The following is a 25,955-nucleotide window of genomic DNA, read 5'->3' as shown; positions in this document are numbered from 1 at the left end:
TGAGCTGTGTAACTTATTCTGGGACATTTAAAACAGTGTTTATTGGACAACCTCTTACCATAAAGTGTTTCTTGGAAAGCCCTTAATATATATTCTCTATTAAAAGAAAGATAATAGACACAAATACATACCAAAAAGAAAAGAGGAACTTGAAAACAGAAGAGAATGAAAATTACTGTAATGAACAAACCATTGGTCTATATCATACATATTATAAACTCAGAGAAATGCTCTAATATTTGATTTAGGAGACACCCATTCCAGAAAGCCTTTGGGACTCTGCACAGTGTCTTGTCAATTATTTTAACAATTTCAGCCCTTTGTTCCCTACTGATGGCCAGCTGTCCTAAAACTGAGAAATGTGGGTAATAATACTTTTAAAGAGAAACTTAGATAATGAATGTCTGTTTTCTCCTTGGTATTCAGGAGAAAAAGGTTTTGCATATTGAATAAAAACCTGTGATACACTTCTAGAAGGATGTTTATAATATTCCTAAAATTAGTCCTAATTTTCATGTCAAATGCAAAGAGACCAGTGGCAGCAGTCTTGTTAATGCAAATCAGGAGAACTGTGGACTATTGAAAGTAAAAAAGGGACAGCCCTGGATCGGCTGTTATAATATTCCTTCTGTTTGACAAGTCTATGCATTATATTTCATGTATATATTTCATATATACTTTCTGTTTTAAATGAGCATTCAGAGTGTTTTCTTTGACTGCCACTGTGAAATACAACATTTAGTTCTGTGTTTAAGTGATGTGTCTTTTAGGTGTTTTTTTTTTTAAATAAAGTTTTAAATCTGTATTTCCTCATGTTTCTGTCAGGATAAATCAAAACTCTCTGTTTTAAGGACTGACAAAATTTGAACACAATACATATGTGATCAGACTTTAGCAGGTAAGTTTTTAGCACATCCAAGGCTGTGTAAGGGGAATTTATTTGGAGCTGTTTATTATTCTGACTGGTGTCCTTGGGCAACAATAAGAATGACAAAATCTCTGCTGGGCAAAACAACAAAACATATCATTTGGTGATAGTTAAAGTAAAATGGTAGGCAAGTGTGCTTGCAGAAATATAGCAGGAAAAAAAAGGGTAGGTTACACCTAAAATAAAATCTTACCTTTTGTTGGAAGATTGTTCTGAATTTAAGCAGGTGCAGGATTCTTTCAGGGTTTTCATGGCACTAGCACATCTCTGTGGAGCTCAGCAGAATGCATCATTTATCTTGTTTAGCATCTCTGCTAAAGAGTGTTGCCTTTATTCCAAACTATCACTTTGTGGCCTCAGCAGCAGCTTGGTGGCTGTGATGGTGATACCTGTGTGTGTTTGAAGTGGGACAGAAATGTTGCTCAAAGATAGCAACACCAAGGCAAGCAGGGGGCTTTGAAGTCATGTTGAAGGGTGGTGCTGGACCTTGGAGTGGGCTTTGATTTCCCTGTTTCCATGACTGTTTTGACCTTGTCTGAGCATACATCTTGTACTACTGAGCAGTTTTGCTTTGACTGCCACAAAACTCAGGTCTTCTGTCATGGAGGCAAGGATTAGGATTAGAGGAACAGCCAATGAAAGAGAGCACTGCACAGTCTGGTGTAGAAAGAGATGAGTCAGAAAGACCACAAAGAAACCAATTTTTTTTTTTGTTATTGTGCTGGCTCCTATTAGCTTCACTTATAACAGGCACTAATTTCACTTCTGCTAGAAAGCTGTGAATTATTTTTGCTTTCTGATTATAAATGTTAAGACATACAAAAAGATATATCTATTATTCAGATAGAACAAAGATATTTAGTTTGTATGATTGGAAATCTGCTGGACAAAGGTTTTCCTTGGTGAAGAAAGTCTACAGTAAAATTTATGACCATGCATTTTGCTAAGTCTTAATTAGCAGCTCATTAACAGGTAAAGAGTATGGTCAAGCAAGGTGTTTTTCTGTTTTTTCAAAATGTTTGGATTTCTTCAGGAAGTAAAATCATCAATGTGTATCTTCTGTGTATGTATTTGTCTTCCCATGTCTTCATGCATATCAATGGATATCTATATCATATCTATATCTATAAATGTATATATCTGTAGGAATGCAAATGTATGTGTGTGTTATATAATGGCTGTGACCTTATAGCTATTTTCTTACCTTCTCTTTTCCCCACATTCCACACCTTTATTTAGGCATTACATCCTTTCCTCACACCTTCTGTTTCTGTTGTCTGTTAAACTTTGGACTTTCCAGGACAGAATCTGCCTTTTACTGTGTATCTTCTGTCTATGAGTAGTGCCTGGTAGAATGGAATGCAGTTGTGAGTTGGGTTTTCTATTCTTTGGCCATTTTGTATCACAGCTAAAAGTGACTGAATTTATTTTGTTGGGCTGATAAAAATGAATTCTGACTGTTGAGCAGTTGAGCAATTGGAAAGAGATAACAATCTTTTGTTATTACAATATATGTAATGAAATTAAAATGCAGACAATGGCTATTTTTATCTTGGATGGTGGCTTTGTTGTTTTTGGATAACAATGTAATTAATTTTTTATCAATGAATTATATTTATCATTTTAAAATAACAATTATTTTTAAAGTCATGGTGGTGGTGAAAAAAAATAAGAGATTCTAAATCTAAGGTTACTTATTTGGAAGTGTGTGATAACATACTGAAGTAAATTAAAATTTCAACATGAAAGGCAAATATTGTTGCACTTTTTTTTTTTTTTGCAATCTGCTTTAATGAAGTCTCTGTGTGCAACAGAGACTTGGAAGCAAGGGATAAAGTCATTGATAGTAAAATTGTTTACTTGGCCTATAGAACCACCTTTCCAACTTTAGTTCATAAACTTCTGGTCAAAAAAGTTGCTTGAAAATGTTTTTCTTGGTAAAGGCTAAAATAATAAATTACAGTGCCTACTGGAGTTATGTATATCTGTTATTTTTGTATGTTATGAGTAGCAGATTGGAACCATAACTGTTTCCATTTTAAAGTACAACTTTTCAATGTGTAAATAGGTAAGTACTGTATATTTAAAATTTTAAGAAAGACACCAAAATACAGTATGTAACTATTTATAATTTAATTAAGAATTCTTAATTTCAAATATTCATATCTAATTCCTGAGAATCATGCAGAGTGTATGTACACTTGCAGGTACTTTTAATCATTGTGCAAGCAAACAGGTTCTAGTCCAGACATTATGGATAAAAAAACCCCTTCAGTGTAGAGCAGATTTAAATAAGCAGCCCAGTTCATATACTTGCATTGTAATTAGTTGATTTGTAATCCTGGTGATAATTTAGGATGGAGGAATTTCTTTGAATTTCTCTTTGTTCTCTAAGGATTTAACCTTTTATCTGTCTTCCCACAGGAGAGCTAAGATTTTGGGTGAATTGAGATGGCTTCAGTCTGTTTAAAAATAAAATTAAAAAAGAAAAAAAAAAAAGACAGCCTTAGTTTCTAGGGTCCTGGCATGTTGGTTAACTACTTTAAAGCTTTTATAATACCAAAATAAGGCAGTTAAAAAAAAAGGCAATTTTTATTTGCGGTACTGATATGCATTTGCAGATCTGAAATTCACTGTGTTTTGGAGTGGTTTTATTATTCCCTTTTTATGATACCAAAACATCTAATCAGGCAAGGACCATATTTCTTAAGGTACTATGGGAGATGAGTGACAATCTAGCAGATTTTAAAAGATCACTGATTGCCCATGAATTTTCCCAGTGATCACCATTTAATAAAGAGGATGTTTGATATCATGAACTCATTACAAAAGGAGACCAGTGATTCCTGCCCACTTGTAATAACCTTTTAAGGTAAGAAATGAGTTACTGCTTTGGAATACTCTATGTGCTCTAGTCAATTAAGGTGGTTAGTTCATATTTGTATTATTGTAAAGTTCTCTGTTTATATCATAATTTGTTGTGATGGCAGGGCTGTGAGGAAGCATGCTGGATTGAACAGCCCTGTGGCACACAGCATGGGATAATTGCCAAACACTGCCTGCATCATCTGCTCTGACGACAGCAGTTCCTGGCTGCCCCAAAGGTACACAGTTGTACATTGACACATACTGATTAAAGAGAATATTGGTCAAAATCTGGGCACTCCACTCTCTGGAGACTGGCTTAGACAAGAGTTGTAGTTTCTAGATTAAACTAATGCACATGGGAAAGATATTCTGTTGTCCTTATATTCTTATTCATATGTCTACTGTTAAGAAGAAACTTCTGCTTCATTATATTTTGATTTGGTTTTTTTGGGGGGGTTTTGTTTTGATAACAGTTTAAAAATGCCTTATTTCTGACAAATTCCATAAAGAAATATGTTGAATCTAATGAATCAGATGTTGGATCTAATTAGGTCCATCCACTAAGGGTGGTTGAATCCTTGAGCTGTGCTCCTACAGGCAATTTGAGCTCCACTGACTTGATCTGCTTGACTAACAAAAACTCAGTTTTGAGTTCTGCTACCAAATGTGTATAAACAAAGCTGAGCAGAAAGACATGGCATTTACAGGTGTTTTTGCAACTGTAAATGTAAAAATGTAAAAGCCCATGTTACATTTTCCCAGCCTCAGGGATGCCATCCTGTTCTTCCCCATGCCACGCATTTCTCCCTTCCCAGGTCTCTTCCTTCTTGCTCAAGGACACAGAAAGTACAGCAGAGCCATGGTGCTAACAACAACAAATCAATACACATCCAAATTGGATTAACCAATCGTTGCTTTTATTATCTCAGCCAAGGCAGGCCAGTAAATAAAACTTTGAAATCAAGTTCCTTACCTTCCTTCTTCTCAATAACTGCACATAGGACCAGAGGACATCACACATGAAACTTTTATTTCTGAGAAACTTTTATTTCTAGAAGTCTGTCATCCATTAATTCTCCAAATCTGAAAATGTGTTGATGGCATGAGTATTACTTTTGCCTGCTTTTCTCTTCTTTGGATTTCTCTGAGTTGCAGCATTTTCCCCTTGAAGGATGCTTTACACTCTTTCCATACTGCTCTCCACTGCTGTCCTCCAGAATGTGTTTGTGTTAACCTTTAACATACCTTGACTACACTACTTTACTTTTGGATATCTCTTTTTGTGTCTGCAAATAATTTATATTAATTCCCTAAATTATCAGCAGAAGACAGCGAGTGGGAGCACAAAAGTATGTGTAAATTGATTTATCCTAGTTACATTCAAAGACCTGCCTGCTAATCATTGTATATCTGGGAACAGTTCATGTGTCACCTTGTTGTCTGCTAGAATTCTTCCTTCTGGGCCTTTTTTGGCAAGTATATGGTCAATATAAACTTTCCTAAATTTTTTAAGGTATTTTCCCCAAGATCAGTGACAGATTTTATCTTTCTTCCAACTAGTGCAATCTTCAATGGGAAAGCTAAATCTACTAATTAATATCTGTTTATTTATTTGCTTCCTAATAGCCTATTCTCTTTTAGGAATTAACACACCAATACTTTGTAGCTTCCCTGCAGCTTTTGTCTGCAATTTCCAAATCGATATTTTACAAAGACTTTTTTTCTTGCTGCTGTTACTGTAGTCAATATATTAGAGTTTTTGCTTTATTTACAGTCTGAGTGTAATATTAGAAATTTTTTGTTCTGGACTTCTTGTCTCCTAAGTATTTTTCTCCTTTCTTATAGATTCAGTTTTCCAGCACTTCACCATGTATATGTAGTTGCCCTTACAAATGTTAGCCAGATAAATCTGCTTGTTCTAAAAACTGACATATCCTCAAGTAAGAAAATATTCATGTTTTAAGGGTGTGGGATGGTGGAATTTAGATATTTGTACAGAGAAAAAACGTGCTGTCTTCCACACTAATAATTTTCCAAATGCCACCTCCTACTCTTGTTGGTTTTAGTCTTTTTCAATCCTTCTCAAAGTCTCTACCTTATCTTCTCATCTACACAATGAAGGCTTAAAAAGGAGAAATTTACTCACAAGTATCATCTGTGTAGCTCAGAAAGGATTTTTCCTGGCCTGTTGCACCCTATGGAAACTCTGCTAGATATCTTCAAGACCATGAGGGCTTTTTCTTGCTTCTTGACCTGTTCAGTGTTTAAGTAAGAATCCTGATTTTATTTCTCTGGTATCATGGTAATTTAAACTCTGTATACTTATTCTATCTCAGTGTTTTTAGAGAAAGCGCAGAGGTTTTAGGAAGCTTCTAAGTGGTCAGGCTGGCTCCAGCTCTGGGTCCATCACAGCTGGAGTTGATCTAAGTTTGGGCTGCCTTGTCCTCTCCTCTATTGGCTCTGGCTCTGTGTTTCCACCTTCTGTGCTGTGCTGGCACTGCCTCTTGTCTGATCCTTCTGTGAATTGCTCCTTGCAGCAGATCTGGCTGAAAAGTTTTTTTGTTTCGTTGTTCTTTTTTTTTTCCCCTTCTCTTTGGTGGGGTTAGCTTCCAGACGAGCAGCCTCCCTGGGCTGGCTCCTGCACACGTGAGTGAGTGTTAGTGCTGAGGCAAGGGAAGGAATGGAAAGCCTTGGTCGGCAGAGGAGGCTCTGATCACCCAAATTCTTTGTAGGTTTGAGCTGCCATCGGATCCCACCCGCAGGCTGCAGTTCCACCTTTTCTCTGAGCTGATCTCCACACCAGCACCCATTCCCTGCCCCTGTTCCCTCTGGGGCCAGCACTACTTTTTGTGTAGTTGTACTTCTCCGAATCACAACAGGAGTCCTCTCCTTGTCCCCCAAAACCACAGCAGTTCCTGCAGCTGACAGAGCATGGAGCCATGTAGTGTTACTGCTGGCCGTGAGGGTGGAGCAAGGAAAGTAAATATTTTTTTTTTAAAGTAAAAAAAAGTACATGCCCGTCATTAAGCCAGGTAAAGTAACTGTGGAATTGCAGCTTGTGAAGTACATGTATATATATTTATTACATTTAACCAATGAACCAGCCTGTTAGGCTTGACATGACTTTTAAGAAGACTGTTCTTGAATGGAAGATTGTTCTCCCTCACCTCCTCCTCTCACTCACAACTCCCAGTTTAAGTCTCTTGGTAGCCACCTGTAAGCCCCTGTCAATATAAAGTCCAGGTCTAGCATCTTTAATATTCCAGAAACCCATTATGTGTTTTTACACATACATATATGTAATTCCATTTGCATTTACAGAGAAAATCAATAAAGCAATAGGGTTATGAAGAAAAAGTAACGGATTTAACAGATTTTCACTGAAAAATAATTTCATATGGTTTCCAGAAGTGTGCAACTAAATTCATGGGGAAGGAATAGGCTGATGCTATTGGCCTAAATGCTGACTGCTCCTTTAGCCTTTGCACAGATGATGATCTGCTCCAAGATACCCTTTCTGCAGCAGCACAAAGCAGGGAATGACTGGAGGTGAAGAGTAAGCCTAGACAAGAGTTGCAATTACTGTGCAAATTGGAATTCATCTCACTTGCCTTAGTCTCTACAATAGTGGTATCTAGCCTAAATTAATTTTTTCTAGGTCTTTTTTAAGGTGGGAGAATGGGACGGACTTCTCCAGTGCTAGTTTCTCTTCTACTTCAAACCAGGGCAATATTGACATGTGCTATGGTGGTACCTCTCTGTATGTATGCGTGTATGTATTTGATTATAAGGAAATTCTGCACAGTTAGCTTATACTAGACAGCTACTTTTAATTTCCTGAACTTTTATGAGCTATAAACTAAGACTGAAGCTCAATTATCATATGCACAAATTTTTAATCCCTTTAAGTGTGGAAAACCTTTATATGACTGTCAGCTTTTTTGATTTAGCTAACTGCAAATATTTCATCAACTTATTAGTTACTCTTTACACAGAGCTACATCCATTTTAAAGAAGTTCTGAATTTCTAAGAAATGTAGTGATTTGAACGAAAAAGAAATTTTAAGCAAACATCAGAGAAAATATATAATCTTTGGGTTTTACATTAAAAAAAGTATCTAAAGTAAAATAATGCTGGAAACATTACTGTGTTTTGGCAATAGCTTGCTTATTGAACATAGAGCTATTTATTTAATCCACTGAGTATGTTCATGAAACCTTAGTAAATTTTTGAAGTAAAATTTGCAAGTAGCATAAAAATCTAGCTGGCTAATAACAGGATATTCTCTGCATAAGTGTGGTTAAAAATAAGAATAAAAAAAAATAAATCCAGATTTTAAGGAGTAGTATCTCTGCATCGAAAGGGCAAGAGTCTAAATCTAAATGTAAGTGTAAAAGCTGGAAAAGATTGAACATATGTTATTTCCCACCAGCACAATATTAAATGCAATTATTTTCTTTCTGCTAAAATCTTGAATATATCTTGCAACACAACCTCAAAGAGTCCCCTGCTGCTGTTGATTATAGTGAATCCCACTTCCTGCCACCCAGTAAGTCTTTGCAATTTTCTCTTTTTCGCCACCCTGTGGAGATAAATAATGTATATTAATGTGGAAATATCAACAGTAAAATCTCTTAATATTCTCCACAAAATAAAGCTTCTCTCTAAATCAAAGGATTTGTATCATTCATTAATTTTTTGAGCAAAAAGAAGCAAGTTCCTTATGTAAAGGCTTTGAAAAGTTTGAATCTCACTCTTGAAAAACAAGTGTGCCAAATACTGTATAGGAGAGAGATGAGTTTTTTCAAATTGAAAAAAAAGATTTGGTATAGTGTACTACATTTAAACCACAGATTTTTGTGTTTTCATTTCTCAGACTCATTAAATAGACCTTGACAAATCCCTGTTTCTCTTCCTTTGACCCAGAACCTTAGGAAGTGTGTCAGAGAATTTAGTGCTGTATTTCAGGAATTGCTCCCTGTGCTGAACACGACTGTGGAGGATGTTCTATAAAAAGTTAGTCACGTGTGGCTGTGATAAAAGTGTGCATTCAAATCCAATACATTGCTAATTCCACACTCAGCTCTCCTTTCTTTTGTACATTAAAAAAACATAACATTACAAATGTCCTTTGCAACTGTAGGTTGCAGAAAGGACAAGAAAAGCAAAGGCAGAAGCTATGGTGCCCTGAATACTGCTTTGCCATCGAGGTTGAGGTTTCAGTGCTTAAGTGGAAAATTGCCATACTAACGAAATGGTTACTTGCTGACTATATGAGTTGGGGATCTGGGGTGTGTGTGACCATATTGATTCTAAAGTGCTCTTTTTTTTCTTAACATGTTTTTCCTTTTAATTCCAACTTCCAGGAACATGGGCTCCTTTGATAAACACCATAAACATTTCCTAAGTTAATTTAAGAGAAACCCCAACCCTATAATGCTAACCTTTCTATTGCTTAAATCAGAAAGCTAATTGAAAGAAATGTTCAAACCAGAAAATAAGAAAATTTTAAAATAAAAAATAAAAAAAAAGGAAAGAACCTTCTCAGAACAGAACCCTTAATCACCAACATTTCAGATGGCAGTCTGAGGAGTCTAACCATTCTGTATTATTAAAATGCCATCAAATTAAAATAACGGCAAAATACTGAGACAGAGGCAAATTGTGTTCCCTCCTCTGTGGTTGTGGCAGGCCAGAAGTCTAGGACCCAGCCAGGAGTGTAATTTCTGTGGGAAGGAGGGGAGGGAGATGGGAGGATACCTTTTGTGTTTCAGAGCTGGGGAATGTGGTACAAGAAAAAGTGGGCAGTTGTGAGCTGCATTGTATTAGCTGCTTTGGTACTTGGCAATAGTGCAGCTCCAGTGCAGGCTGTTACTGACTCAGGGAGAAGCTGTTTTCTTCTTTTGTCCCCTTCTGCCCTACCAATAACAGCTGCTGGGAAGGTATTTTCCCCATGGTATTTTGTTGAAAGGTAGACAAAATATTTTCAATTATCTCTTGCTGTTAGATTTCTGTGTAAATAATTTGTGTTATGGTAAAAATCCATCTAAGGCAGGAAGACTGTTTGCTACTTTCAGCCTAAATTCTGTAAACATTTCTATGCATGTTTAGTTTTCACCATGTGAGCAGTATCCATTTGGGTGAAGTTAAGGATGGCTGTAGCTGCATGTTGGAAACTTGACCTACTTTGCATATCATTATGCATGTAGCACAATTTTAGTCCAAGAGAGTGTCCTGGAGATGGGAAGTCTGAGTTGTGGAAGAGTCCGTTGAGGAAATGAAATCTAGCCAACTAATATGAATTAAATATTTTTGAACTTTAGTGTAATATGTTCATTCACAACTGGAGAAGTAGTAGGAATAACATAAGCATTAACAAAAATTAGAATTTATTAAGTGGCTGAGGCAGAAACCAAAAGAAGCTTGGATGGTGGCGACACACAGGTGATTTATGAGTGCCTTTTATGATTGGAACTGCAGATTTTGAAATTAGTTTACACTTTGCAAAGAGAGTTTTGTGTATTTTGAAAATGTAGATACGCCAAGATTTCAAAAAATTTTAATGTCAAGTCAGCTATGCATTGTCTTACTTGTACCAGGACACTGTAATAGCAATACTTAAAAATCCTCCTATCGAATGTGATGCAAGATTTTAAATGTGAAGACTGAAGCTCATTACTAACTAAGAGTATTTCTACACATTATCTATTCCATTAACTTAGTTTCTGATACTGCAGAAGTTTAGATGCCCAAAATTATACAGAGTGAATAATTCTATTAGAGTAAATGGGACTCCTACAAATGCGTGAAGTGAAATGTGAGCGTGAAACAAGCGGGGCTGGGTCTTTTAATGGGAATCTTGTTATGCATAAATATAATTGGTATGTGAGGAGTCTTTAATGAATTAAGTCCCCAACAGGCTCCCTCCAGGTAGAGAAATAGGATAAGATGCAAAGTCCAAGAAGGGTAGGCCCCAGGTTTTTAGAGACTTATGTCCACATTCACACACATCGAAGCAGATAGAAGCAGATATGGATCTGTCTAAATTGAGACAGGCATTCTTAGCATTTTTCTACTCAAGTGACTTGGTGTAAGTGACTTGTTCAGAAACACTCTGTAGGTTTGTAGCACAGCCAGGAATAGAACCCACATCTCCTGACTCACAGTTATAGACCAGACTTCTGCTCAAATTTGTGTGAAAACTTAATTGGACATGTTTCTCTGTGAGGGGGAATTTATTAATATTGCTGCTACCTTAGAGTGTTTTCTAATTTTCTTTATATGGTCCCATTCAATAAAGGTGTAGAGCTGAACGTGAGCTTTCTCTGAGTAGATGCAGAGCATCTGGTTTATACAAATGTTTTCCCACCAAAAAGGAAAACTTGGAACTGTAGATTTTTAATGCACAGATCTTGTGCTGTTGCAATGTTAAGAAGTCCTTGTTGTTATGAATGTGCATTATGAGTATATTGTACACAGTCCTGGTATGCAAATGTGTAGCATTCAGAGAAGTGAAATAATTCTGTGTTATTATTATCTTTGTAAATTGCATCTTAAGAGTTTGTTGAGGACTTTACGACGGCAGTTTTCTATAGTCACAGCTATACAGCACAAAGTGTTTCTTTCATTATTAACAATAACTGAGCCAATGAAAATGCTTTTAAATATACACCAGACAAGCAGTTATCCAGCTCTTCCTTCTTACCATCCACAAACCATCTTTTAGCATCTTATAAACGAGCATGTAAAATAGCTTTGTAAACATCTGCTTTTCATTGTTAATTGTCAGGGAAAACTAGAGATTTAAATGCTTCTTTTGTAGCATTCCTTAATCCTATCAGAAAGGAGAGCTCTAGATGCTTCTCCTTTCTTGCTGCAGATAGCTTCCAGAGGCTGGGGGCTTTCTTCTATTTTCCTTTTAACTTCTTTTTCTTTTTTTTTTTTTTTTTTTTTGTAATATCAGTAGTTTTTATTTACTTACAAACAGCTTGTTTCACACCTCAGTTTGAAAGGTCTTGCACATTCTAGTCTGTATGGCAACTCAGTAAATTTAAGCAAAATATACTATGGAATTATTGATTGCTATATAAAATGTGTTGAAAATCTACATTTTTCTCTCATTACGATCTGCTCAGTATTTTCTTTCATATATAAACTATCAGGTCAAGTATTGTATCATACATATGCAATAAGAAAACAGGAGTATGTGTTCATACATAACATCAAAAATAATAAATAAAAAACTCACCCTCCTACAATACAATTATTATTTTTTTAGAAACACTGCCTTTATTTTGGTTAGCTTTTCTGTTCTAATAATCAAGTCATTAATGTCAGTTGAGTGTGTCTGGCAGTGATTTACTTAAGGTAGCATTCATAACACACAGTAGCTGCATTATACAGGAAAAATAAATCTATTCATGTTACATTTCCTACCTTTAAAGCTTTTTTAAAAATCTTATATTATGGTCCTGGATTTGTAACATTTGACTTTTTCCTTTTTGCACGCACAAAAGGAACATTGATGATTCAAAACTATTTCATGTTTTATATTTTGTAGACAGGAATAAATCTTTTTTTATGTTCTTTTTTTTTTTTTTTCCAAATCTGCTCCATTTGGGAAAAGATACTTTTTTCACTTAGAGTTTGAACATTTCCGTAGCTTTCGTCTTTTAATTTTGGTGTTTTGAAGTCAAAGTCTGCTTAAGTAATTCCTCCAGCACAGTCATTATTTTAGAATAATTTGAATTTCTCCCTGTTTAGTTAATTAAATAATAATTTAAGGGTACCATTACCTATTAATGTTTTTATTCCTGCTATTCAAGATTTACTTCTAGAACTTCATAAAAGAATTGTTGCACGGACCTCAGCATCACTGCATGTAAAATTAATTGAAATGACATATTGTTGCAGTTTCTATGACAACCATATCATGATGCTGATGCTCTCAAAAATTTATAAACTACTATTTCAACTATGTTAATAGCACTGAGTAGAGCTAACATTTATTTACTTAATATTCTTATTAGAATCAAGCTTTTAATACTTCATGTTAAAAAAATCAGAAAAAGGTGTGTGTCGGTATTTTTCGTTTGTCTGATGTTGCTTTTTTTGTGAAGGAATTCTGGCTTTCTATGAGAACCTTTTTAAAATCTAACTGTGCTATGTTATGTTGACAAAGGGCTTATTCACTCAAAACAAAGAGAATGTATATCATCACTCACAAACTTTTAAACACAAAATTCCAAAAGAACTCTGACAGTGCAATCCACAGCAAAAAGCAGTCTTGTTTTGCTAGTGGAATATTTAAAGCCAGTTTATTCCTATTTCTATTGTCCTAGATGCTAAACCTCAAATGCTTGTGACATGAGAGTACTGATTCACTAGCATGACATACATAAATAAAATCACAAGCTGAAGTGTCTTCATGATCAGGCACAGAGTTATAAACCCCCTAAAAATATTTACTTATTACTGCCTTGTTTTATTGTAAATGGGAAATGTGAAAAGGCTTTGCCTGGTAACTTGAATTCTTTTTTTCCATATTAAATACATACCTTTAGTATAATCACGTTATTCCATCAATTTGCAGGCTTTTAGAAGTTAGCTGATTTTAACAGTTTGACAGGGAACTCTATTACTCAGGCAACACTCATGTTGGAATCAATGAGTGTTTTACTTGAGGAAAAAATTTAGGACCAATGTAAGATGCCTTATTCAAGTTACTTCATAATTACATAGATTGCAATGGCTTAAAAAATAGTGAGCTTTGCTCTCCAAACATAGTAATTTTATTCAGTCTAACTTGCACTTATTAAAAAAGTGTGTTTTCTATTCAAAATGTGTGATTCTCATATAGAAGACTTATTGATCATTGATCCAAATAGGAAATAAAACACCTTGATCTTTCAGTCATTTGTCTTAGGAAGATTCCAAAACAGTCCAATCACATTTACTTCACTTCAGTCTTAAATCTGATATTACCCTGGAAAAACGTTTCATATAATTGAATGTTTGAATACGTTGAGATCATGTCGCATTTCAGTTTTACCAGTATGAGTGCTTTCAGCAGTTTCTGCCCAACATTCCCGATCTACTAAGCTATATTTAAACATGTTTTGAAAGATTTATACAGTGATTTGCTTCTTAGTCAACTTTGTTGCAAGAAGTTACTACTGCATTTTTGGGTAAGAAAATGTGAAGTGCCCAAAGAGGAGAGGAGGGAGGAGGACATGGTGTGGGATATGCCATGATATTTACAAGCTCCAAATAAAACTGGACCGCTTGAAACAACTCCCTACCTCAAAATATCTTTGTAGACATTTTAACCTCTTGTCTTGGTATTTTCTAAACTGTTAATCCTTTCCAGCATCATCCTTTTTAGTCTCTTCATACAAAGCGTGCACTTCACATGCACAGGACTTGAGTTTCTGGATGAAACAACTGGCAGTGACATGAGCCTACAAGATTAGGCCGTATTGTCACAAATCCAGAACACCTTGAAACCAATGCAGTTTATAAGTGCACAGTGGTAGTAATATAAAATACAAATATGTTGCCCTATCTTGAGGATTCCTTTTATTTCTGTTAATGTGGCATATATATGTGGCTAAGTGGTAATACATTTATTTGCAGTGTGGGCCAGTCTCCAGGTCAAAGACAACTTTGTTTATTTATTTTAACCTTCAGGGTTGTTTTTTCATATTTTTGTTTGGTTTTATTTGGGTCTTTTTGTTTGTTTGGATTTTTTTTTTTTACTCAGTATATGTTTGTAGCACAATAGTTCAGTCATGGACTTAAAAAATTGTGCTTTGCTGGTGGGGTAATTTTTTATTTGAGGGGGTGGGTGTATGAAACAAAAATAAACTGATGGAATAATTGCAGTGTTTCAATAGAAAGCCTATACACGCTCGATTGAATTCCAGCATGTGCTGTCAGAATGGGACACTGCCAGTGAGAAAATAAAAGCACCGTGGTGTGCTGATAGGGGTTTGCAGTCATCATGTTTCAGCAAGGGCTTTTCTGCCACTGAGATTCTAGGGGAAGATCCTCAGCAACTTTCATGTTTAGACCACTGACCTAGAGTTTATTCTGGGCTGGAATATAAAATAGAGCTGCTGTGGGCTGAAAGGGGTCCTGTAGCACAAGTCCCCTCTCAGCCCCTCTAATATGTGTGCAGGTACAGCTCTACCTGACACACATCCTCCTGTCCCCCCTCATACCCGAGACAAGCTCTGCTATTCTCAGCTGAAGCTGGGAAAATTGGTATAATATGTGAGGCTACACAGGTGCATGCCTCAGTATGAGTGTGATGATTGCTCTAAACATCTCTGCCATGGCTTTGGGTTGCTTCTGGAAAAGTGCATTTAAAATCACTGTTAATCTTGAGCTGCCTTTTTGTATGTTAGCGGTGGTTTGTGGTCATCCTGTTGTACAGAGATGGGAGGTGAAAAATTATTAAGATGACAAAAAGGCAAATCCAGCTGTTAGCTGAAATTCCCAGATTAGGAGGAGCAGATGCATTTCAGTGGAAATATTTGCACCTTCCACAGTCACGCTACTGTTTTTCTACTTTAACTCTGTGCATGAAAAGCATCAGGTGATTCCAATCTTAAGGTGATTCCTAATCACAGCTGAATGTAATTGCCATCTTTTGGAGCTCGTTATTAGAGTTCATACGATTCAGGTGTGGAGGTTATTCTGCCGGTGCAACTACTAGGTGAGAGTTAAGGGACTTAAACCTTGCCGGTGCAGTCAGTGCTTTTCTGGGTGCCAGGATGCCCTGACGTGATGGATGCTTTCCAGTAGCTGGGATGCTTTCCACCAGCTGCTAAAAGCCTCCTGAGAGGAACCCCCTTCTGGGTTAAAGCTTTCCATGAGAGGTGAGTGATGTGTTGTGCCCCTGTACAAATGGATCTGTCTCCTGCACTAGATCTGTTTCCATAGCTTTCATGTGCCTGGAGCATGCCTTAGAAACTCATCGTCCTGAGCCTTGTCCACAACTTTCAGCAGAGTCACCCCAGGTAATGTCCATGGGTGGTGACAGCCGAGTCTTATTTTCTTTTTTCCCATTCCCCTTCCTGTAATAGGAATATAAACAAAACCCCAGCCTCAAGCTTGAAATCGCCTAAAAGACCTGAGAAGGAAAATCTTCCAGGAAAGTCCTGGAAGTGCAACTGGCCTGATTTTGGCCGGGGAAGGAGGCGGCAAGAGGCTGGGCAGAGGAGCCAGCAGTGCTCCCTGGCACACGCTCCGAGGGACGCTGCCTTCCAGCAGGGGCGTCGGAGGGGATTTACAGGGAGCGGTGCCGGCGGGAGGAGCGGGCCGGGATGCGCTCTGCCCTACTCGCCCCAATCCTCCGAGGAGCGCCCAGCCACGGCGAGACAGGCGAAGGAGGGAGAAAGTCTCGGGGCAGGGGGGTTAAGGAAAACACCGGTGCGGTGCTTTCGCTTTGTGTATTCCCATCTCCTCGATTCTCCTTAAATTCTCCCCGTCTTTCTCCGGCCCGTGAGAGCGGGCGGGAGGCAGCGGCGTGCGCTGCCCCGGAGCCGCGGGCGCTGCGGGCTGCCCGCGGTGCAGCCCCGACGGCCCCGTCCGCCCTGCGCGGGGTCTCCGCGGCCGCGGCGCGTTCGGCTGCCCCGGGAGCGCTCGGTGCGGGGCCCGCGGCCGCCTCACGGTGGCGCGGTAAGCACATGGACAGGCCCGGGCGGCCGGGAGCGCGCTCCGCTCTGCCTTCCCTGGAATAACAGTCCCGGTAATGCCTCGGATAAATCAAACCGCTGCTACAGCGGCGCAGGGACGGGCAGTGCGCGATGCTCCGCGCCGGCGGAAGGTGTTTGAGCCTCCCCGGTCGGCGCGGGGCCCGGCGGCATCGGAGCGAGGGTCTGCGGCATCACAAGAGCGCGGTCTCACCTGGGGTTAGTTTCCCCCTCCCCCTCTCCGTCTCACTCCTCCCCCAGCCCCTCAGGAGAAGTTTGCAAAGAATGTGATGGAGAGTGTAAAGCGGCAGATGCCGACGTTAAGCTCCGGCTCGGTTCGGGCCCGAGGAGCTGAGCCACAGCCCCGAGCCGCCGCCCTGGTTAGCGCAGCAGCGCGCCCCTGGCAGCCGGGGTACCCGTGGGGGGACGAACACAATGTAGAGTCAGCTTACCTCCGAGCCGAGGGACAGCCCGCTCCGGGCAGCGGGAGCAGCGCGGCTCCTGCCGCCCGCCCCGGCCGGTCCTCACCGCGCTCCGGCAGCGCCGCCGCGCCCGCCCCGCCGGGCTCCGCTCCCGCCGGGCTCCCCCCGCCCCCGGCGGGCAGCCCCCGCCTCAGCCCCGCGCACATCCGCGACTCGGGGGCACCGTTCCGAGGCAATCCTTGCCGGGGCAAATCCCCCGAGGCTTCTCTCCGCCAGAGCGTGGAACAAAATTGCCGGTTCCCCTGAGTTTTTGTCAGGCTGTGCTGGCGCTCGGGAGCAGGTAAGGCGGCTGCCGGCTGCCAGCGATTCCCGCTGCACTTGCAGCGAGCAGCAGGAGCCGGTGGAAGTGGGAGTGTGGTCTGCTCTTCATTAGGGAGGGGGGAACGGACCCTGGAGGTGATGCAGTGAAACACTTCTACTCCCTTGCATTGTGTTTGTCACAGACCACGGGCGCTCTCCTTTTATAACATTCACTTCAAGCGTTCTCAAACCCAACCGGAATAAGTTCTGATCCTCCCCTTTAGTTTACATTGGGGTTGTCAAAGGATTAAATAAATGAAACTTTATTTGACCGTGGAGTTTACAGACCCTGGGATCCCTGCGCGCTCTGGCCTTATTCTAATTCTATAGCGGTAATTACCCTTCGTTTCTTTAAGTGCAATAGATTTATTGCCTTAGAGACTATGCACAGTTTGATTGAATTATTCATTTTTTTTCTTTGGTGTAGACTGCATCTGGGGACTGATGTGACGTGTAGATTTTTTTTTCAGGAACAAAGGGAATGTGGAAATGAAAGAGAGAGGGAGAGAGAGGCTGGCAGATGTGATGAGATGCGGTGAAGGTGTATCCAGCTTGGCACTCCCACTCCTCTCTTCTCCTCTCATTGCAGCCCTGGGTGACTCTCAGGCTAACACAAACAGCTTTTCTTCCGCAGCCTGCCCTCTGTCACTGTAAGTACAACAGCCTTCTCTTATCAGCATGCAAATTCCAGCCACTCACTACCTTAGCCTGGTGTTTGCACTTTAGATTTACAGAAGGGACCTTTAAAATGAACTTTCCGAGACAGGAAGGGGTTTTCATGTCGAACTTGCTTTTATTTTCTTTGTAAAAGTTTATGTGGTTTTTCCAGTTCTCTCTTCCCCCCCCTTCTTTTTTTTTTTTTTTTTTTTTTTGAACGGCGGGGGCGTGGAGCGGGGAGATTGTTGCTGCGGCTTTTTCCTTCGCAATCAAGATGATGCACAGTTTAAAATGAAATTAAAATCTCCTTGATCCTTTTTCTGCCAAGACAATACATTTTGTTGGCAGATGACGCTGTAAGGAATTCAGAGTTTTTGTTTTCAGGCAGATCTTTAGCTTTGAGTGTTACAAAATGCAAAGGTCCCCTAAATTTGGAGGAGTTCGCCAGAGGTTCTTGTTCTAGGGGAACTCGTATCAGCTGATGGGTTTGCTTTTGAAGAAACGTGCAGTAATTTACTTCTATCTAGTCTAACAAAACTTTTTCCCAATCGGATTATCAGGCTTTAACTTCTTTTCCTTTAGCTTTCTCTCAGATGCTGTTGATTATTTCGCAAAAGTTTCTCTGAACATCTTTAGCAAGCCTGTAACAAGCCTTCATTGTCGGACAGTGTCCGCAGAGGGAATTTATAAACATGCCTCTTAATTGTCCGGCATTAACTGGGGTGAGAGGGCAGTTTAGAAGTGGGTGAATGACTTTTAAAGTGAAATTTCTTGCCCTTTGAATCCAAAACTTCTGAGACTGTTCCGCCAACTCTGCAGGAGTTGCAGGTTTGCTGCTCAGGTTAAAGATGCGGTACGTACAACTTAGCACACAGACAGGTTGCCTCGCTTGTTGAACATTGCTTTACTTTAGGGCATTTGGTGAGACCCACGGCGTAAAATGTCATGAGAGCTGTGCCCAGGTAAGTGCCCCGAGCTGATGTGAGCGCCTGCGGTCCCTTCCCTGTGCAGGCACCCCCAGCAGGTCAGCATCCCTCCTCAACATCTGCCTGCCTTTAGCCTTCCTGAAGCCAAAGCGAGGGCAGTCATCCCAAACGCGGTTTCTAAAAGTGGGGTGACGCTCCAAGTGAAAGCGTTTTCTTGTTTCTCGGCACGTGTGTACGGATCCGCACGGCGGGTGTTCACTTATGCAAACAAAGAGGGCATCACAATTATCCCCGTGCGGCGCGCACACACACACACTCGCATTTGCATACAATGCCCAAGGAATCCTCTTTTCCTGCCGCCGAGAAGTTGCCGCTCCCCGGCGCTGCGAGTTACATCTGTAACTTAATTGATCACACAGGGGAAGCAACAAGCTGGGGAGCGTTCCTTGCGCTCCGCATGGCAGCGTGGCCGCATCCCCGCCGTGTCCTGCCCCAAGCCAGTGTCATTCCCTGCACTGGAATTTCGGGAGTGCAGCGGGATGCTCCCCCGATTTGGAGCCAGGTGGGCGGTTAGATTCAGCTGATGCCTTAATTATCTCTTGTCCCATTCCCGCTTCGTGTTTAATAAGGCGCTACATTTGAGGAGGGCTTGGGTTGTTTTTTTCCTTTCTATTTCTTGGAAGAAAAAAAACTTCCAGCAACAAATTACTAGAGTTGCAGACTGAGGCAGACTATTCGTCCTTGTATTCTGATTTATATATCTTTTCTTATATAGCTCATTTAATTTTTTAAAAAATCTTTTTGCGTGCCAAAGCTACACTAGTTGTGCAAAAAGTCAAGGTATTTCCTTTACTTGCAGCAGGTTTAAATGTGTTACAAGGAAAGCGTTAGTGGTTAATCACGGGAATTCTTATAATTACAGATGAAAAATGACAGAGTAATATCTTGAAAGGCAGCAATTTACTGTTGTTAATTCCATACACCGAGTAACTGCAGCAAGGTGAATACTTTGAATTAGCCGAATGCAGGTGAATACAAACTCAGTATTTACAATCATACAATTTCCCCTTATCTCGGAATGTCACTTTTTTAGTGTCTTTTATTAAAATTGAAAGAATGCATGGGAATTAGCTACTATGCCCTCGTCAGCTAATTTGATGATAAAGCTTTACTAGATAATTATAAAGTTCTATTTCAAGGTGCTTGCTACTTGCCGAATAGGACTTGGTAACTCCTTTTATTGTAGTGGAATTGCCGAAAATGTTGTATAAAACAGGTCCGCTATTCCAAGAGGTTCTGACTTACAACTCCTTTTCCCTGAACTCGGCTCGAGAGGGGCGATAGCACCTCGGATAGCAGAGGATGCAACGTGCATGCCTCCAGCAGTGTGTCGAGTTTTACAGCTTGTTAACAAAATGAATCAGAGCCAGGTCATATCTGTCCTGTGCCATCGCGTTAATGTTCAATTTTCATCACGTCCTGCTGAAGCCAGGTTCATTCGCAGTGGGGCTGAGTGTGCTTCTGGGTCTAACCTAGCCTGCAAATTTCTACTTGAGAGAGGAGGAAAGTGAAATCAGGCTCTCTCCTCGTCTTTTTGGCCTCTATAAGTTATGAAGCTATTTTAAAATTAAAAAGTTTGTCTGTTACTAACTGTTCCAGGCGCCTTCTGGAAAATGGGGAGAAAGTGCCAAAAATACAGAGATGAATCAACAACTTCTCTCTCTCATTTTGTGGGCTTGAGGTTGCTTTCCGCACTCCCATCTTAACAACAGTTTAGCCTAGGTGTGAATAATATCAAAAGAGGGAGACGTTCGCTCTGCAGCGCTGTTTGCCCACCTGATCTGCGGGCCCCTGACAGTTTGAAAGACTCCTTTATGTTTACCTTTGGAATGCAAAAATACAGCAGGGACACTTTCTTGGGTTTGCAGTACTCTGCCACTGGTTGATTTTCTCCTCAGCTCCTTATAGTTTTTCCCTTCTTTCTCCCAGATCTTCCAACCCCCCCCCCCCCCCCCATCCCCAATTAGCACTTCCAAGAGAGCGTGAGTTCCTAAATTGGTATTCAAGCTGATATTCCAGTCCTTATCTGTTGCCTTTTGGTAGGCAGAGAGAGGGATATTTATATATTGCCGCTGCTAAAATTTCTCGTCGTCGCCACGAGAATCCCAACTTCAGCTCGAGTCCGTCCTAAATCAGTTTTTTCCCTCCGGCCGTACCTGTCTTTCCCTTTTCACTGCACTCACTTTTCACCTTTCTGCTGAAGCCATCACTAAATAGTTTGTGGACTCTGAGTGCCTTCTCTCCCTTTCCTCTCCCCCGGGTCCCTGTGGCTGGACTCCCATCTCTGGTGTAATTTATACTTTCCATTTCATCTCTCCCCCCTCCCCCCTTTTAATTTTTTTTTTTTTGTAAATTTTTTAAAAATTTTTTCCCCTCCCGGCCGTGCTGTGGGATCGGGCTCTTCAGAGACCCATTTATCAGCTGTCACTAAGCGCTTGCTGAGTGCTTCCCTCTCGTCGTCCGCGCTCCCTCCCCACGCCGCCAGCCCTTCCCTCCTCCTGCACATCGTCTTTTCTCCAGATCTTTTTTTTTTTTTTTTCTGCCCCTTGTAATTTTATTTTCCCGGTGTATCCCGTGAGCCGGCGGGACTCTCCCGGCGTGTGTGTGTGTGTCCCCGGCGGCGGAGGGAGGGCGGAGGGCGGGCCGGCCCCGTGTGACACGGCTCCCCCCCCGCGCCGCCCCGGCCCCGCGAACCGGCTCCCCCGGGACCCCCCCGCTCCCCCTCCTCCTTTTCCGGCCCCCGCCCCGCCCTCGCACCCCCTCCCCGGTAACTTTCTAGTACCTTTCCTCACCACTCCGGGCAATCAGTGGTCATTAGCGGGAGCGGAGCGGTGTAGGGTTTCATGTGTCTAATGGCCCTGTGAGTGGTGATAGCTGCGCGGGGATGCGGCTGGCAGCCCGCGCCGATTTCACTTTCTGTTTTGTGCTCACTTTCTCCGCAGTTGTTGCTCTCCCCGCTCGCTCCCAGCCTCTCTCTCTCTCTCTCTCTCCCTCTCTCTCTCTCTCTCTCTCTGTGTGTCTCTCCCTCCCTTCCCCTCTCCCTCCTCTCTCTCCCTGTGTTGTCTCATCTTGCCTGTGCTGTCTGGGCGGGGGAGCCCTGCCTCCTTTTGCCTTCCTCAGATCAATGCCCTGGCCACTCACTTTCTGATGTTGCACGACGGGAAATGCTTTGAATACTTACGACATGGCCGCTCACATTGATTGCCAAGATTGACAGCAGTAACCATCGCCTTCACTTGTTTCAGGAGGAAAAAAAAAAAATGAACCTGATTGTAACCAAATCTCCAGGCAACCCATCCGCAAACTTCTAACGATCGGGATCCTGCACATCCATGGCCCGGAGAAACACCAGCAGACTCTAGTTCATTTATTTTATTTTACCGAATTACTACCCATTTATTCCTCTCCCCTCCCTCCCCCCCCTTCACCTCCTTCCCTCTTTTTTTATTTTTTTAATTTTTTTTTTTTAATGAAAATTACCGAAGCGCGTTGCAAAAAAAAAAAAAGGAGGCTCTCCCAGTGCTTTGTGCCACACTGGATCCCGAGGAGGTAACCAGGAAAACCAGCCCTATTGTGTTGTATACCTGTTGTTTGCTGTGGTGTGTAGTGCTGCGTGGCTTGGTGGCGGTGGCGGTGGTTTAATGGGTTTTCGCTGGATTTATGTCGCTTTGCAGGAGAGAATTCAGTTCCCCCTGCGCTGTCTTTAATGGGTTATTAGTTGCAATTGAGTGAAGCAGCAGCGTCCGGAGATAGATCTGTTGTTTAGCTTTTAACATTGCTGAATTCACCCCTTCCCCCGCCTCCCCCTGCACGATTATTTACTTTGATATCACGAGGGTGTTGTGTTTCTTTTTTCTTCCTTTTCTTTTTTTTTTTTTTTTTTTCCTCTCTTCTCTTTAGGGAAAAGTAGTTATAGTCTCGTCCCCGTGCGAGTTTCCGGGGCTGTTTGAATCCCGAGGTTTCCGAGACGTTAAGGGACCCCAGTACCTTGAAATCACAACACTTTCTCATCCTTCCCGAGTAGAGTTTATTTTAAAATGTAGTGACAGATCAGCGTTGTATTTTAAGATCACCCACGGCAGGCGAACACATGGTGCGGGAAGATATTGTACGTAAGGAACTAACACGAGAGGGAGAAAGAGAGGAAAAATAAAATCCGAAATAAATCTTTGAGAGCGGAGCGCTGCTGTCATTGCTCCCAAGTGCTCGCGTGGGTTTCTCCTGGCGGATAACCCCGAGAGACGCGGGATGGAGAAAGGCGAGGGGAGTTTAGTGGTGCTTGTGGGTTCTGCGCGAAGTTTGAGGTGGGTGAGTGCTTTGAAGTTGGCCGGGGACGGCTGCGGGGAGCACACAAAGCTGCGGGAGCGGCGGCGGCCGTGCCGCGCTCGGCCACGGCGCGGCGCTGTCCCGAGGAGCCGCCGCCGCCGCCTTATCTCCGCCGGCAGAGCCCTGGATAAAGTTATACCGAAAACTTTAAAATCGATATCGCGCCCTAATTCGTGATACACAGGGAGGGGGAAGAAGGCAGTCCATCATCAGAGAGCTCTGTTTACACCCGGGGAAGGGGAGATGCGTGCCGCTTTGTGGCAACAGTCGACCTGGGATTTCTTGCTGCCTTAGCTCTTTGCCGGAGGTCATGCAAATCGACCTTAAAAGAATGCATAAGCCATAAATTAAAATAAACCCTTAGCCAGAGGCTGATCCATAAGTAGACAATACCTAACCTGGACAAAACGGCTTCCTTTGCGAGCTGAAAAAAAGAATAGTGCCTAAACTAAATGCAAAGTAAGTTTTCAGGAAGTATTTCACTTACTATTATTACTGTTATTCTTCTTTTAAAATAAAATAGTGGCAGTTGCAACAAGCTAGCGCAGCTGTTTGCAGGCGGTGCTGCCGGATACGAGTGAGGCAAGGTGTGTCTGGTGGAGAGCTTGTTCTTTTCCTGGGTTTCACTACCTTGGAAGCTGTTTATTTCTTTGGATTGGGGATAAGAAGCCTCTTTTACCGTACAAGCAATTTGATGTTTTATCTCGGATAACGCCGAAGAGTTTATGGCCAAATCTGGGTTGTCTGCAACTGTCACATGCGCGCACACAAGCTGTGTCTGTATATAATAGTCTCGGGGCTTGTTTTTTTTCCCGCAGTTTTTGACAATTGTTCCATTCATGATCCTGAAAGGAATCATCAGTGGGAGCTAATGAGTGCGCCTCTGCGGCTTGCCCTGCTCCGGGGAGGAGCGGGCACCGGCGCTGCCCGCTCGTGTAATGCATGCACGCGTGTACCGGCGGCGGGGTCGCGGCCGGCTGTAGCCAGGGCAGAGGGAGAGCGGGCAGGCGCGATGCGGGCAGGTAGCTCCGGGCGTGCCGAGCCGCCGGAGCGCGTCCCCGGGCCGGCAGCGCCGGGCGCGGCCCGAGCCGTGCGCCGCGGCCCGGAGGTCACGGCAGGCACCGCTCCTGTCCGGCCGAGCGCTGCCTCCGCTTCCTGCGGGCCGCCCCACCGTGGGCTTTGCTGCGGTTTTGTTATTCGTGAAAGGACGGGAAGGAGTGAAAGTGGCACCGTGAAAGGACAATTAGTGTTGCGTCTGAGTGGCCGGGGTGGGGGGGAAGGGGGGCCGCAGGGAAAGGCAGCCCGGTGGGAGCCTGGGGACGGCAGATTAGTGCTGTCCTAGGGGTGTTTCCCAAAAACAGAGAGGTGAAACTTTCTGTGATAAAGTAATATATCTTCGCCTGCTGTTCGTAGATAAGGTATATGTTTATTAAGCAAATTTAAATAGCCTTCGGCACACAAGCGGCACTTTGTTCCTGCTGCTTTCTTTTACCCTCACTTTAACATTTTTTTGCCATTTCCATCTTCAGTGCTGATCGTGAGGACAGGAGAACAGTTCTACCCAGTCCTCAAACAGAGTTTGAAGTCCAAAAATTAACGAATTTCCCTTTCTGTATTCGTGTAATGGAGCAATTTTGAAACCTGTTTTGAGACTTCGACTTGACTTGACTTGTTTTATTGACGTGCTTGTGCCCACTCATTTAATTAAGCCATTATAATACCATAAAGTAAATAATAAGAATGAATGTGAGATATGTGCATGCAGCCTGCCATTAAATACGAACATTTCCCTGGAAAGGACCCTTTAAAAAACTTTTTTTCAGTACCCCATGATTCTTTGGCAAGATCTTATTGCAGGTTTTTGTTTTGAGCCAGGATATTTCGTGGGTTTTTGTGCTCATGACGTTACATGCACACTACGCTTGGAATATAAACAGCAAGCGTACCTAGCAGCTCATTCTAGTAAAACTAAGGAATAATTATTTATAGTGAGTACATTTAAAAGAAAATAATGAGGTCATTTGGAGTATGCTGCAGTTTGAAGTAGCTCGACACCTGGCAGAAACTACATACGCGTTTTCTTCAGACTCTGCACTATCCATAACTTTTCCTTATAATACATTCTTGTGTTAAGTGAGAAAGGCTGTTTGTAAAACAATCCCCTGGCTGGTTCCAGTATTGGGTGAAGCTGATCCTGTAATGGCATTTTGTTTTGAACAGTTGCTGTAGTTGAAGTTCCCTCATAAGGTAAGGTGGCACTGGGTCTGAAAGGAGGTCCAAATGCCACATTTATAATTAGACTGCCAATTCAGCACATTGTATCTATTGCTATACAGGGATATACTGCTGTGTCTGGTCTCTCAATAGACTGTATTCAGAATTAGCCAATTCAACTGCTTAAACTTTGGAGTCAAATTTAGAATAGGCAATGAGAGAAGGAAAGAAAGAAAACAATAATGCTTTCTTTTTTTCCCTCAGCTAGCTATTAAAAGCCAAAGAATATACGGAAACCAACCCAGGCACTGCTCTTGGAAGCCCTGCACCGAGCGCAGCCTGGCCAGCCTCGCCTGCAAAACCATTTTGAAGCGCGCTTCTCCAGGGGGAGGGGAAGGTGAGCCCTGGGCATCGCTCCCAGCGCCGCTCTCCAGGCCGCTTCCCGGGCCGCGCCGCCCGCCCGCCCGCAGCCGGGGAGGGGGAGCGGGGCCGGGG

At 42.0% G+C, this 25,955-nt stretch overlaps 1 protein-coding gene and 1 long non-coding RNA gene across 4 annotated transcripts in view; one reads left to right on the top strand and one right to left on the bottom strand.

The window, feature by feature from the left end:
- Positions 1–622: 622 nt before the first annotated feature.
- On the bottom strand, positions 623–24,370 carry LOC143694334 (uncharacterized). The gene is made up of 5 exons (XR_013182717.1): positions 23,734–24,370; positions 22,505–23,568; positions 21,703–22,155; positions 16,948–20,407; positions 623–1,317 (listed from the first exon to the last, which is right to left on the bottom strand). It is a non-coding gene; the product is annotated as an uncharacterized LOC143694334 (long non-coding RNA).
- SOX6 (SRY-box transcription factor 6) overlaps positions 17,793–25,955 on the top strand; it is a 370,587-nt gene continuing 362,424 nt past the window's right edge. Inside the window, exon 1 of one of the 3 annotated variants that reach the window (XM_077179864.1) lies at positions 17,793–17,927. The gene's annotated coding sequence lies outside the window, so the exon portion shown is untranslated. Of the gene's footprint in view, positions 17,928–22,154; positions 22,470–23,540; positions 23,706–25,955 lie in introns of those variants that run through there. The other 2 variants (XM_054635990.2, XM_054635992.2) reach the window with 2 other exon arrangements.

The sequence above is a fragment of the Agelaius phoeniceus genome, chromosome 6, assembly GCF_051311805.1.
Source record: "Agelaius phoeniceus isolate bAgePho1 chromosome 6, bAgePho1.hap1, whole genome shotgun sequence".
Lineage (NCBI taxonomy): Eukaryota > Metazoa > Chordata > Aves > Passeriformes > Icteridae > Agelaius > Agelaius phoeniceus.
Note: the sequence above shows the minus strand (reverse complement) of the source record. Positions and strands in the feature narration are given on the sequence as shown.